Source organism: Heliconius melpomene, chromosome 11 (genome assembly GCF_056956725.1).
Source record: "Heliconius melpomene rosina isolate 202511_hmr_F chromosome 11, ASM5695672v1, whole genome shotgun sequence".
Lineage (NCBI taxonomy): Eukaryota > Metazoa > Arthropoda > Insecta > Lepidoptera > Nymphalidae > Heliconius > Heliconius melpomene.
Genome location: NC_140399.1, coordinates 5,059,162 through 5,071,332, shown reverse-complemented (window position 1 = coordinate 5,071,332; position 12,171 = coordinate 5,059,162). Strand labels below are relative to the sequence as shown.

Here is a 12,171-nt window from a genome sequence, read left to right as displayed (position 1 = left end):
TACTCAACGCTGGGCCAAGCCTTGGTGCCCGTGTGAAGAAATGAAAATATTAATAAATAATAATTGTTTCCCCCGAGTGGAGATCGAACCCATAACCCTCGATCGAAGTCACACCCTTGTGCCCCTTCGCTATGAAAGTCTCAAACTGGACTCTGGACTGGTTTAATAAATACTTATTCCTGACACGAACTTAAGCTTAATTTTATCGGAATTTTTGCTAAAGGGTCGCTTGCAATAACAAGCTTTTAAAGAAACCTGTTGTTGTTGAGAAAGATTTTAGTGAAATAAAAAGAGAATTGGGACGTTTGATATTTTTATCATATTTTTAAATGGAATGAATTTATTAGACTCACATTGTTATAATCATTTGAGATGTATAATTTAATAATTCTTGATACTTGTTTATTAATAAATTGTTTAAGTTGAAAAAAATACATTTATCTTCTTTTCTTTATACTTTTCTTAATTTACATTACTCATATTTTCTTAACATTCATAAATGAAAAGATTTATCTTTTCTGGAAAGATAATGGTAAAAAACTGATAAAATCAGTTATTAATTTTTAAAAATTAACTGCCAAGAAAATACTGTAATAATAAAAAATGCAAATACAGGCAATCATGCGTAATACTGTAATTTTAGTCCTACCAGGAAGGAAGTAATCTGGTTCCTCATCGCACGCGACACCTCCTCATTTACGTTAATAAATTGTTAAAGTCATTTCTATTATTAATATATGCACATCTTATTAATAATGAAAATGATTTCAACAATTTATTTGTCACTTAAGGTGTATTTCTAATTTCACATAAACATTTTAAAGGGTCCTTTTAGAATTGTAAAATGTTGACTTTTAAATTAGCTTGACCCAAAAGGAACTCTATTACTAAGACTCCGCTATCTGTCTGTCCGTTTGTAAACAGGCTGTATCTCATGACTCGTGATAGTAAGATAGTTGAAATTTTCTCAGATGATATATTTCTTTCTTATTGTTTCTGTTAGTAATTTAATTTATTTAAAAAAATATTATAATACTATAAAACAAATATTTTAGGGGGTTTCTGTATAACAAATGTGGTATTTATGTGACATTTTTATAGATTATACCACTGAAATTGGTTAGTTAATCGAAAAGTTCGATCCCAACACTAACATTTTACCTTACAAAGGCAAATTCAATTTAAAACGGCTAACAGATATTATAAATACACGATTAGACTTAATAAGAAAATGAATTATGGAGAACTGCCGCTTAATTTATTGTATAATTTTATTTTTAACGAGGGTCCACAGCGACGTGCTTCGTGCTCCGCTGCCTCCAATAATGTGCGAAACCGTCGATGTAAAAAGATCTCTATATTCATAGGCTGCCTACTTTCATATACATACTTATAATAAATACTTCGATCTATTTTTGTACTACACAAAAAATTGACATATTTTTTTTATATGGCACAGTGAAATTGTGAAACTTTCGTCATTTGTTTTAAAGTACGAGAATATTATATTTATATACTATTTATTATATTTAATTTAAATTATAAACTTTTTTTCCGTTTCATTACGTTTGATAAGCGTTGCATTGTTAGTCTTAGATCATATAATCTTAATTATAGAGGACTTAACAAAAATGTACTAACTAGCAAACTAGCAAAATAACTAGTAGACTAGCAAAATAAAAATATTATATAGGTTTTACTAAGGTAATTAAAACGTCTTTTAGTAATTTCTAAAGCTTGTACCTATTAATTTTCATATTTATTTTAATATGAAATGAGTCAGCTATTTTCAGCTCTGAAATTTAAGTTAATGAAATCGATTGTTATTATAGCCATGTGTGAAGGATACTTTAAATTAAAATAAGTAAGAGATATACAAATTATTTTTCCTAATCATTTAGGTGCTACTCACCCGCGCAAGAGCTAGTGTTAGTACAAGTGTAAACTATTAAAGTATTTTTATTGTTATTTTATTTTGTGCTCTCTATTTATTACTATTTTTATTATTATTTAGTGTAAATATATAGTATACTTATATAAATTATAAAAACTATATATTTTAATTATAGATAGATAGGTATTTTAATTCGAAAAATAGAAGCTCTACAATTTATTGTTTTCTTCACATTGGCAGGGTAAGCAGAGAAAACTTACGAATCTAGAAATCTAGTGTCAAGACACTCCGTTCCCATTAAGACCCTTCCGTTGCCCACTTTCTACCAAGATTCTCGAGCCATTGCGCGTTGAGTGACAAAATTCAAAATCGAGCCTTGCCTCGTTACCAGAGCCAGGAAATAACAAAATATTAAATATTTCATTGCCCCGAGTGGGATTTGAAGCCACAACCGCTAGTACCCCGTTAGTACCTCTGCGCCATAACGACCTCTAGGAAATTTTAACTATCCATATATATATATATATATATATATATATATATATATATATCCAGTTAAATATAATATATCTAAAATCACTTACTACTATACAAACGCAGCATAAATGACGTCACAATCTAAACATTAACATGCGACAGTACCCGCGTGTAATAATACTTAACGACAATACTTATACTGTACAAGAGTATAATTTTTATTTTTTACTTTAAGCGTAATTCGCAAAAGGTATTTTATTCATTTATTACTTTAGAACGAACGAAGAAAATTATTAAAATGTATTTTATTTATGCGACAATTTGATCAACTTGTTAATGGTTTTTATACTACGGTTAACAAGTTGTGGCCACACTGAAGTTGGCTGTAGATGGCTGCGCAGATTTGATTTTTGAATTTTTCTTATTTTTGAGTATTTTCTTCCCGAGTGCACAATGCGCAAAAGTTTAGTAAACTTAACTTCGGGCCACGATTTGTTGACCGTACTGTACTCTAAACTTCAGTCACACCATTATTGGATTGAAGTCTATAATAAATTAAGTAAAAATATAAATTAAATGATCATTTTTGATCAATAAATTCAACGATTGCCCTCTGAATGCTATTTGTAGGATAACTTTTCAAGATAACATAATCAATTTCACGCTGTATCCCTAACACTGAGGATAGGCGGGGGAAACCTCCGTGCTTTAACCTGCTACTTTGTCCCTTCCTCATTTTCAACCAAAATCTGAAGGCATTGCGTGCTGAGCGGCGTAACTCAACGCCGCTCTTTGCAACACCAGAGTGAAGAAAATGAAAATGTTAAATATTTCATTTCCTCGAGTGGGAACCCAACCCACACCTGTCAATTTTAGTCACCATTTCTGGCCTCAACTTAACATGACTCTACAAAAAAAAATGATTTCACAGTATGTATAACCTTAACACACGTGTGCCCAGTGGGCGGACTGCGAACATATCACAGGATGATGTCATTAACTCAACACTTCCAATCTCTGTCACCCTTATTACTTGAAAATGCTTTTAACGCTACAAAGGCTATACTGACATACTGGTCTATTTTTGTTTTGTTATGCAACCAAGGAATGCGGGCAACCGGTCGTTCCTATTTCAATTAAAAATTAAATTCATTCACAATAAATAAAACACCTGTTAGATATAGTATAGTGGTGTTCGAGTTATTAAAAACACAACTATATTACTTACGTCTTAGCTGCATACACTGTAAAATGCCCTTGTTGTTTATAATATGTCTTTCTTAGCAATTATTATAGTTTTCACACTGTTTATCTTATTTTAAAGAAACATCACATTTTTTTCAGTCACTATATAGCATTTTCACTATTATTTATACGGAATCGGCAATAACATGTATAATAGATCGTCGTACGCGCGTATCGCTGCATGCGCGGGCGAGGCACTATGAGAGGAGTGACGAAGGCGCAGGTTGCGCGGTCCCCCCTCCACCGGCAAGGCTGCCCCAACGCAATGGCATTCCATCTGTGACGATAACTTGCCCATTTATGTCTTTGGACATGGTTGACGGCCATAGCGGCCATATGGTGTCTTGCACTATGATTATGTTTTCAATGGAACTCACTAGTCACTAGTCACTAGTCACTAATGGTTGTAAATTGCTGTAAGGTGTGGGATAATAATACGCATTGTTATATACTGCAATGTTGCGTATGGCTGCAGCATTTGTTAGACTCTAATAATCTACGTTTTAAAATTGTAAATAATATGGAAAAACATTAATATATAAACAATAGAATAACTTTTATCTATTCCTAAATATTTATAAGCAATCTTAATATACATAATATATGTATTTGTATGTTATATAGTTATTTATAGTATGAGGCCAGTCCTAGCGCTGATGCACAAATGTGTGACTGTAAATTCGACTGGATGTGGGTTCGATTCCCACTAGATTATTTAACTTTTGAAAATTAATCACTAACAGTATGATTTTCTTTATGTCTTTTCTGTGACCTACTTGGAACATAAAATGCTAAGACAACGCTAACTAAGTTTAACTTTAGTAGAGTAAAATATACTTATTGCTAAGTTAATATAACTCCAGTACGTTTCGATGCAATTAATGGTCTTCGCTGAAGGTGCAATTTGTAACTAAACGTTTTACTACGAATATAAATGATTGTAGTTTCCAACCTCATAAGATAACTAAATACAAGTAGTTAATTTTATGAAATATAAAACAGGAAGTGATTATGTTTTGCGTTATATTGTTTTTAGTTATTAACGTCTCTTATGGATAAAAGTTTTTTTTAAAACACTCATGTCATTACTGATGTACCTTATGTTCGTATATTCACAAAGATATGTAATTTTCTTCCATTTTCTTCGCTCTGGTGTTGGATTCCGCCACTCAACACCCATTGCCTCCAGAATTCGACGAAAAGTAGAGATCAAATTGTCTTTACTGACTAGGTTCCCTCTGCCTAATTAAATGCCACCATGAAATACATAAAATAAATCTAAAGGATAGCATTCACCTTTCTTAAAGGATTACAATTTTAACTTATTAAAATAAATAAATATCAGTATTATATAGGTATATATGCTAAATTTATTATTAAATCGTTAACAATATTATATATAGTGGTTATAACGATACCAGTATCAGTAAATTTCCTTTGTGTTTGACTTAATCCGTCGCTTTGATATTTCATATGGGTTGACGTATTTCAAGTCAAGCGGCACAACAGGGTGTGCAGGATTGGGTTGAGGTTTGGCTGTGCACGTTCGATAAGTTTGTTGTGTTATCTCATGATTGGTTTGTAAATATCCTTGTATATTATTAATATGAAAACGTATAAACTATTTGCTTTTATCCATACCTATATTATAAATTCGAAAGTAACTCTGTCTGTCTGTCTGTCTGTCTGTCTGTCTGTCTTTTCCGCAATCAGGGCCAAACCGCTAATTTAATTGTGATAAAATACTCATATAGAGATACTTGAGGGTCCCGGGATGAACATAGGATACTTTTTTTTTCTCATATTTGTAATATTTTCGTTATATACCAATATATTAAAATAATTAATTTGACAAGGAATTTATTCCGCCATGTTAATAACAATCGTCGCTACGCGTTGCTAAGCAACGGCTTGCAAAGTTTGCTGTTTTAAGAAAACGTCACCCACAGTGAGTTTGCTTAATGCATACATGGTGCGCGCCGATATAGATTTATACAAATCTCTTTATACAAATCATTAACAAAAATTAGATGATTTCTATAATTTGATATTCATCCTTATGAAAATAAATATAATAGTCACTTTTAGCATTTCATCTAGATGGAAATTATAATTTACTGTATAACATTCTAATAAATAATTAAGATGTGACTGATTCCAAATGACCTAGCCTTCGGGCGGCATTATAAGAGTATGACCGACGCGAACGGGCGGATGACTTTGATGATTTTGTAAATTTTTATAGATTTTCGAATTACTATTATTTTTTATGTAATTATTTGCTGCTTATAATTAATTTATCTCAGTTCGGTTATCTATACCGATGTTATACACTTAAAATATCGTAATTTTAATCATTTGAGATTTTATTTAATATTGTTCGCAAAAATTAATAATTTTTTAATATAGAAAAATGTTTAGTACGCGCGCACAGCAAACTTTAGGTTTTTTTTTCTAATATTAAGAATTTCCTTTAGTTACTTTTACTTCTTTGGTTTGTTCATTTCGGTTACTCAGATATTTTTTCTAATAATAAATCTCCACTTATTATTATTTTTTAACTTATTTTAATGATTTAGGCTTATATTTTCGCGGGCGTAGCCGCGTCCGGGCCCACTAGTAGCTATATAAAAATATTATCTTTAATTTTTTTTTAATTTTGCATTCTAGAGGCATTGCGTGTTGAGTGGCGAAACTCAACGCTGCGCTTTACCTCGACACCAGACCGAAGAAATGAAAATATAAATTTAAATAATGGGGATCGAACCACCAGTCACGTTTACAGTCACACACTTGTGCCAATGCGCCACGACTGGCCTCAATATCTATAATTTCTTTTACCGTTATAAAATATTTAATCTATAAAAGAAATTACGAATGTACAAATATATTGATATCGGAATCGTTTGTATGTTTCCTTGGCGATGGCATACTCTTGAATAAATTTGAATGGACGAGCAGACCACGACGACATTTGGCCTGCGGACACAGGTGCTGGCTCTGCGTAGCCATAAAAATTCAAGCCTGCTCGGGAAATTGCGAGTAATTTTCAAGTGGCGTTCGGAATTCGGTCTCAAGTTATTGATGCAGAGATTTTTCTGGCGTTAAAATTTATCGTATAATAATATATAACCTAAATTTGGACTTTAAGGTTAAAAATGAGTTTAGAAATTGTTATTAAAACAACTGTTCAGTTTATTGAAATTAAATAATTAAAATTGTTTCAAATAATAAATAATTTAATAAACAAACTACAGCTATAAGTAGCATGATATCTATTTTGAAATACTAGAATGTGATAAAATTTGTAACATGCATGTGGGAGGAACCGGAAGTTTTCTCGTGGAATTATATTTTCTATTTTACAGAGCGCAGGTGAGGCATTTCTGAGGAAACTTTTCAATATATCACAAGTGAAATTGATGATATGACTGGTGCCTTAAGTGTAAATGTCTAGTTTAAACTTTTGGTTATAGCAAGATTTAGTAATGAAAACTTGTATAATCTATCTATCAGCCTTACGCTGTATCCCGCATCTGGCTGGGTAGGCAGAGGGAGCCTAGTGTTAAGACATTCCGCTGTGCAATTTCCGCCTAATTCTGGAGGCATTGCGTATTAAGTGGCGGAATTTAACGCCGCGCTTTGCCTTGTCAGAGCGAAAAAAGAAAATATGAAATATTTCATGTACGCCTGCCTCACGCTCTGTGCGTGCGTAAAATGCAAATCTTTGCAATATTTACGTTTGCAATATATATCTATCACAAAACTTCTGATCTTAATTAAAAACCTCTGAAGTTAGTTTATTTACGTGAAATATCAACTAAGATTGTATTTTTTATTTCCAAAAGAATCCAATGTCCAAAAGAAAGTCCTTATGGCAAGAACGATAAATTGGATGCTTCAAGGTATTGTTTTTTTCAAACTAGAAGACTTAAAAACGCAATTCAGTCTATTAAATGAATCCAACAGGGCGAGCCGCGGGCCTCCAGTTTTATATAAAAGAAACAAACGCGGAATTGAAAGAAGCACCAAAGATTTAAGAATTAAATTTATTTTTTAGACATTTAATTTATTAAAACAACTTTATGCAATTCTATTAATACGTGACGGACGTTAAGTAGTAAATAGATAAGTACATAAGAAATAATATTTCGATTATTGTTGTTTATTTTTCTTTTTTTCTAAGTAATTAAAGTATATTTTTTTATTAAAGTTTTTTTCATTTTGAGTTTTTTTTCTCTCGTCTCGCTTACATCATTAAATTTTGGAAAAAAGGATATTTTTTCTCTAACAAAGTACCTTTACACTAGGTTCCTTTACTGAAAGTGCTGTAAAAGCATAAAACTAAAATAATAATAATATGAATAAAAATAATTCGGTCATCTGCAAAACAACGTGGCTTGTAATAGTAAGGCGACACCCGTGTCGGGTAACTGAATTGCAATTTATAGCTTTCTCGTTGTTTTTCATAATTTATACGATAAGCAGAGCCGGCGCCGTCGCGAACCCTTTATAAATTTCAAATAAGCTTGATTTATGGTGAACGTAAAAACTCATGTTTTAAGTGTAACCATTGTGTCTATTGAAGGCAAGGTTCCTGCTATATCCCGCATTTGGCAGGGTAGGCAAAGGGAACCTATGAACTTAAGTCTGTGTTTGTTAAGTAAGACACTCCTATTATGGCACTTCCGTTTCCGTTTTCCGTTATGTATACCTGGTGTTTTTTATGATTATCTCTTTCTCCTAATGTTTTATTTTGAATCTTTATATATTAGAAAATACCAGTAAATAAAAGTGTATTAATATATATAAAGAAGTCCTTATTTGGATTTACTTATCGCCAGGACCCTCAATCGTGTTACTTTAGGAGTGGCTCACGTAGCGAGCAGTCTTTTCTTCGACTCCTTAGATATTCTAGGGGCACATTGTCGTCCACTCGAAGCTACGTGATTCGTTTAAAGAACCATTCACTATACTACTAGCCAGTGACCATTGCCCCCATGGAAAAATCTATACTAATATAATAAAGCGGAAGAGTTTGTTTGTTTGTTTGTTTGTTTGTTTGTTTGTTTGTTTGAACGCTAAGATCTCTGGATCTACTGGTCCGATTTACATTGTTTTTGTTTTGTATGAAAGCTGCATTCTTCAGAAGTGCTATAGGCTATATAACATTACATTATACATATAAATTAATATATTTTAAAGTACTTTTTAATTTGACATGCAATTTATTCTGCCATGTTAATAACAACCGTCGCGTCGCTACGCAACCGTTACCGCGACATTTTGATATTCATCCTTATGAAAATAAATATAATAGTCACTTTTAGCATTTTATCTAAATTGAAATTATAGTTTACTGTATAACATACTAATAAATAATTAAGATTAAGATTCCAAATGACCTAGCCTACGGGCGGCATAGTATGAGTATGACCTACGCGAACGGGCAGATGACGTTGATGGTTTTATTACATTTTCGAACTTTATTTGCTGTTTATAATTAATTTAAAATACACTTTGATTCTCTTCTTATTTTATTTGATATTGCTAGCAAAAAATATCCTTTTAGGTTGTTTTTAGGTACGGGTTATTTTTACTTCTTATGGTATTTTTACTTCTTATGTTGGTTTTCAATTTCTCAGATATTTTTTCTAATAATATGTCTCTACTTACTATTATTTTTGATTATTTAAGCTTATATTTTCTTACTAATTCTATTGAAAACTGAAAATATAGTTAATAAATATTCTTATAGTTTAAGCAGGCGTAGCCGCGTCCGGGTCCACTAGTAAAATATATAGATGAAAATATATTAAGCAATTTAATAGTTAATTTAATTAAAGTTACGGTGTAGTTGATTTTCCTTTCATCATCACACGCGGGAGTGTAACAGGGTTGTCAGAGGGAGCCTAGTGTTAAGACAATCCCCCACTTTCTGCCGAATTCTGGAGGAATTGAGTGTAGGGTTGCGGAACTTAACACCGCGCTTTGCTTCGTCATCAGAGCAAAGAGGTGAAATTATTTAATATAATTTCATTTCCTCGAGTGAGATTTGAACCCACAACCTGTCACGCTTGTGCTTCTGTGCTGCGATTAGCCTCGAATTTACTTAAAAAATTGGTGTAATTTATATACTCTAAAACTTTAGAAAACACGTTATTAAGTACCAGTTGCGTAATATTTTTTTAGATTGACAAGGGTTTTTTTAAACTATGACATCACGAGTGCGTTACAAGGCGTCGTTTATAGTATCAAATAAAAAATGAACGATTTCGAAAATCACCGAGGCCTGAACAAAGCGTGTGGGAGAGGGTCCCTATTAATAGAATTATAATATTTATTTTTGTATATACTATGTAAATTGAAGATTTCAGTGTTATTACGTTGTTAAGTTGACTAAATTTACCCATAGTTCTTGGGCCTAAATAAATTCAGTACACACGTGAACGTAAAATAATAACGTTTCAAATTTGGTAAGGAAATCGTTATGGCGTGATTGTAGCGCTTGGTTTCCCTTGGTAGCCTATGTCATCTATATATATAAAAGGACTTGTCCTCACTGACTGAGGTAAGACGCACGCACAGCCGTAACCGCTGATGGTAGAAACGTAAAATTTGGACAAAAGTTTACTTTCGTAATCTGGACATCCACTAAGAAGGGATTTTGAAAAATTTTTACCCTAAAGGGGTGAAACAGGGGTTCAAAGTTTGTATGGAAAAAAATTTAAATCGGCACCGATTTTTATAAAATTTGAAATTTAGATTTTTAAAAGTATTTAATTGAACACGTGTTTCATCGTTTTCTAGAATTCTCTCCCTAAGGGTGCAAATAAGGGGTTGAAAGTTTGTATAGGTTTTTTTTAAATCGTCACCAATTTTTATAAAATTTGAAATTCAGACTCTTAAACGTACATAATTAAACACATGTTTCATGGTTTTCTAGAATTCACCCCCTAAGGGTGCAAATAAGGGGTTGAAAGTTTGTATGGGAAAATTCTTAAATCGCCACCGATTTTTATAAAATTTGATATTTAGACTCTTAAAAATATTTAATTGAACATATGTTAAATGGTTTTCTAGAATTCACCCCCTAAGGGTTTAAATAAGGGGTTGAAAGTTTGTATGGAAAAATCTTTAAATCGCCACCGATTTTTATAAAATTTGAAATTTAGACTTTTAAAAATATTTAATTGAACATATGTTTCATGGTTTTCTAGAATTCACCCCCTAAGGGTGTAAATAAGGGGCTGAAAGTTTGTATGGAAAAATCTTTGAAATTTAGACTCTTAAAAGTATATCATTGAACACATGTTTCATGGGTTATTAGAATTCACCCTTAAATACGCAAGCGAAGCTGCGCGCGTCCGCTAGTTAAAGATAATTCTTACATTATCTTATAAGATTTAAAAAAAAAAAATTTGGGTTCCAGACCTCAAACGGAAATTAGACCATTTCGTTGTCAGATGGTCCGTCAGTTAGTCTTGTAGCGAATAAAGAATCAAACTTCTATATCATTTCAATCAAAAAAGTCGACCATTTATGCATCATTTTTGCAGCATTGGCATGAAATTTGCCGCGTAATAAAAAACTATATAATATATCCCGTAGAACTAAAACTATTAAAACTCATAATTGTAGTTTCATAATCAACGAGTATTTACGCAAATTTAACTTTGTAAATTATAATAACCTGTACTTCTCGTTGACCAACAATCGTGAATTTGGTACGGAACTCTCGGTATGCGAGTCCGACTCGCATTTCACCTGGGTTTTTACATACTATATCTCAGGTATTATTAAAACATTATTTCATAAGTATTAATTACGCTTTTCATTAAGTATAAAAAAATATAATTATCAGTTGACCGGTGCGGTACGGTATCTGAGGGTAGCTGATGTTTTCTCAAATAATTTCTTTCAGAAGGGTATTTTCAATGTCAACAAAGGTGTCGTCTTCCTTAATTAATTTCAAGTTTAATCTCTCTACGAGTCCACGCATTCTCTATTGCAATCTCTATTGAATTCTATAATATTCTAAGAAAACAACATAAAAATAATAATCTATTTTAGATAATTCAATTTGACGTGACGAAGAAACCATTTTCATTTTTCCGTTCCCTGTTACTTGGCGCGGCATTAACATTTTTATGGTTCGGTAGTAAATGGCATAAGCTCTGGTCATTAGACAGCACTAAGGAAAACTTAACGCCCCGTTGATTTTTTCAAATTATTGTTCCTAATACTTATATAGAATAAAATTGTAACAGATGGCTGTCTGTACATGAAAGATGTGTCAGAAAATCTATTATTGAGGGCGTTTATCTATGTAATAGAACCCACACCAATGATTATTTATTTTTTTTGTCTGTCTGTCTGTATGTGCCTTTGTGCATGCTTATCTTAGGAAATGCTTAACCGATTTAAATGCAGTTTCCACTATGGTATTTTGGCAATCTTTCCTAAACTTGTTGGTTTTATTTATGTTGGTTCATAAAAAAAATTGAAAACATTTTTCATGAGAAAGTAGCTAAAATAAAAAGTAATAAAAAAAT

General features: G+C 32.0%; 1 protein-coding gene across 1 annotated transcript in view; it reads right to left on the bottom strand.

The window, feature by feature from the left end:
- jbug (filamin-type immunoglobulin domains fbug) overlaps positions 1–3,812 on the bottom strand; it is a 64,611-nt gene extending 60,799 nt beyond the window's left edge. The window contains exon 1 of the mRNA XM_085193380.1: positions 3,600–3,812. The gene's annotated coding sequence lies outside the window, so the exon portion shown is untranslated. The remainder of the gene's footprint in view (positions 1–3,599) is intronic.
- Between the last annotated feature and the right edge of the window lie 8,359 nt (positions 3,813–12,171).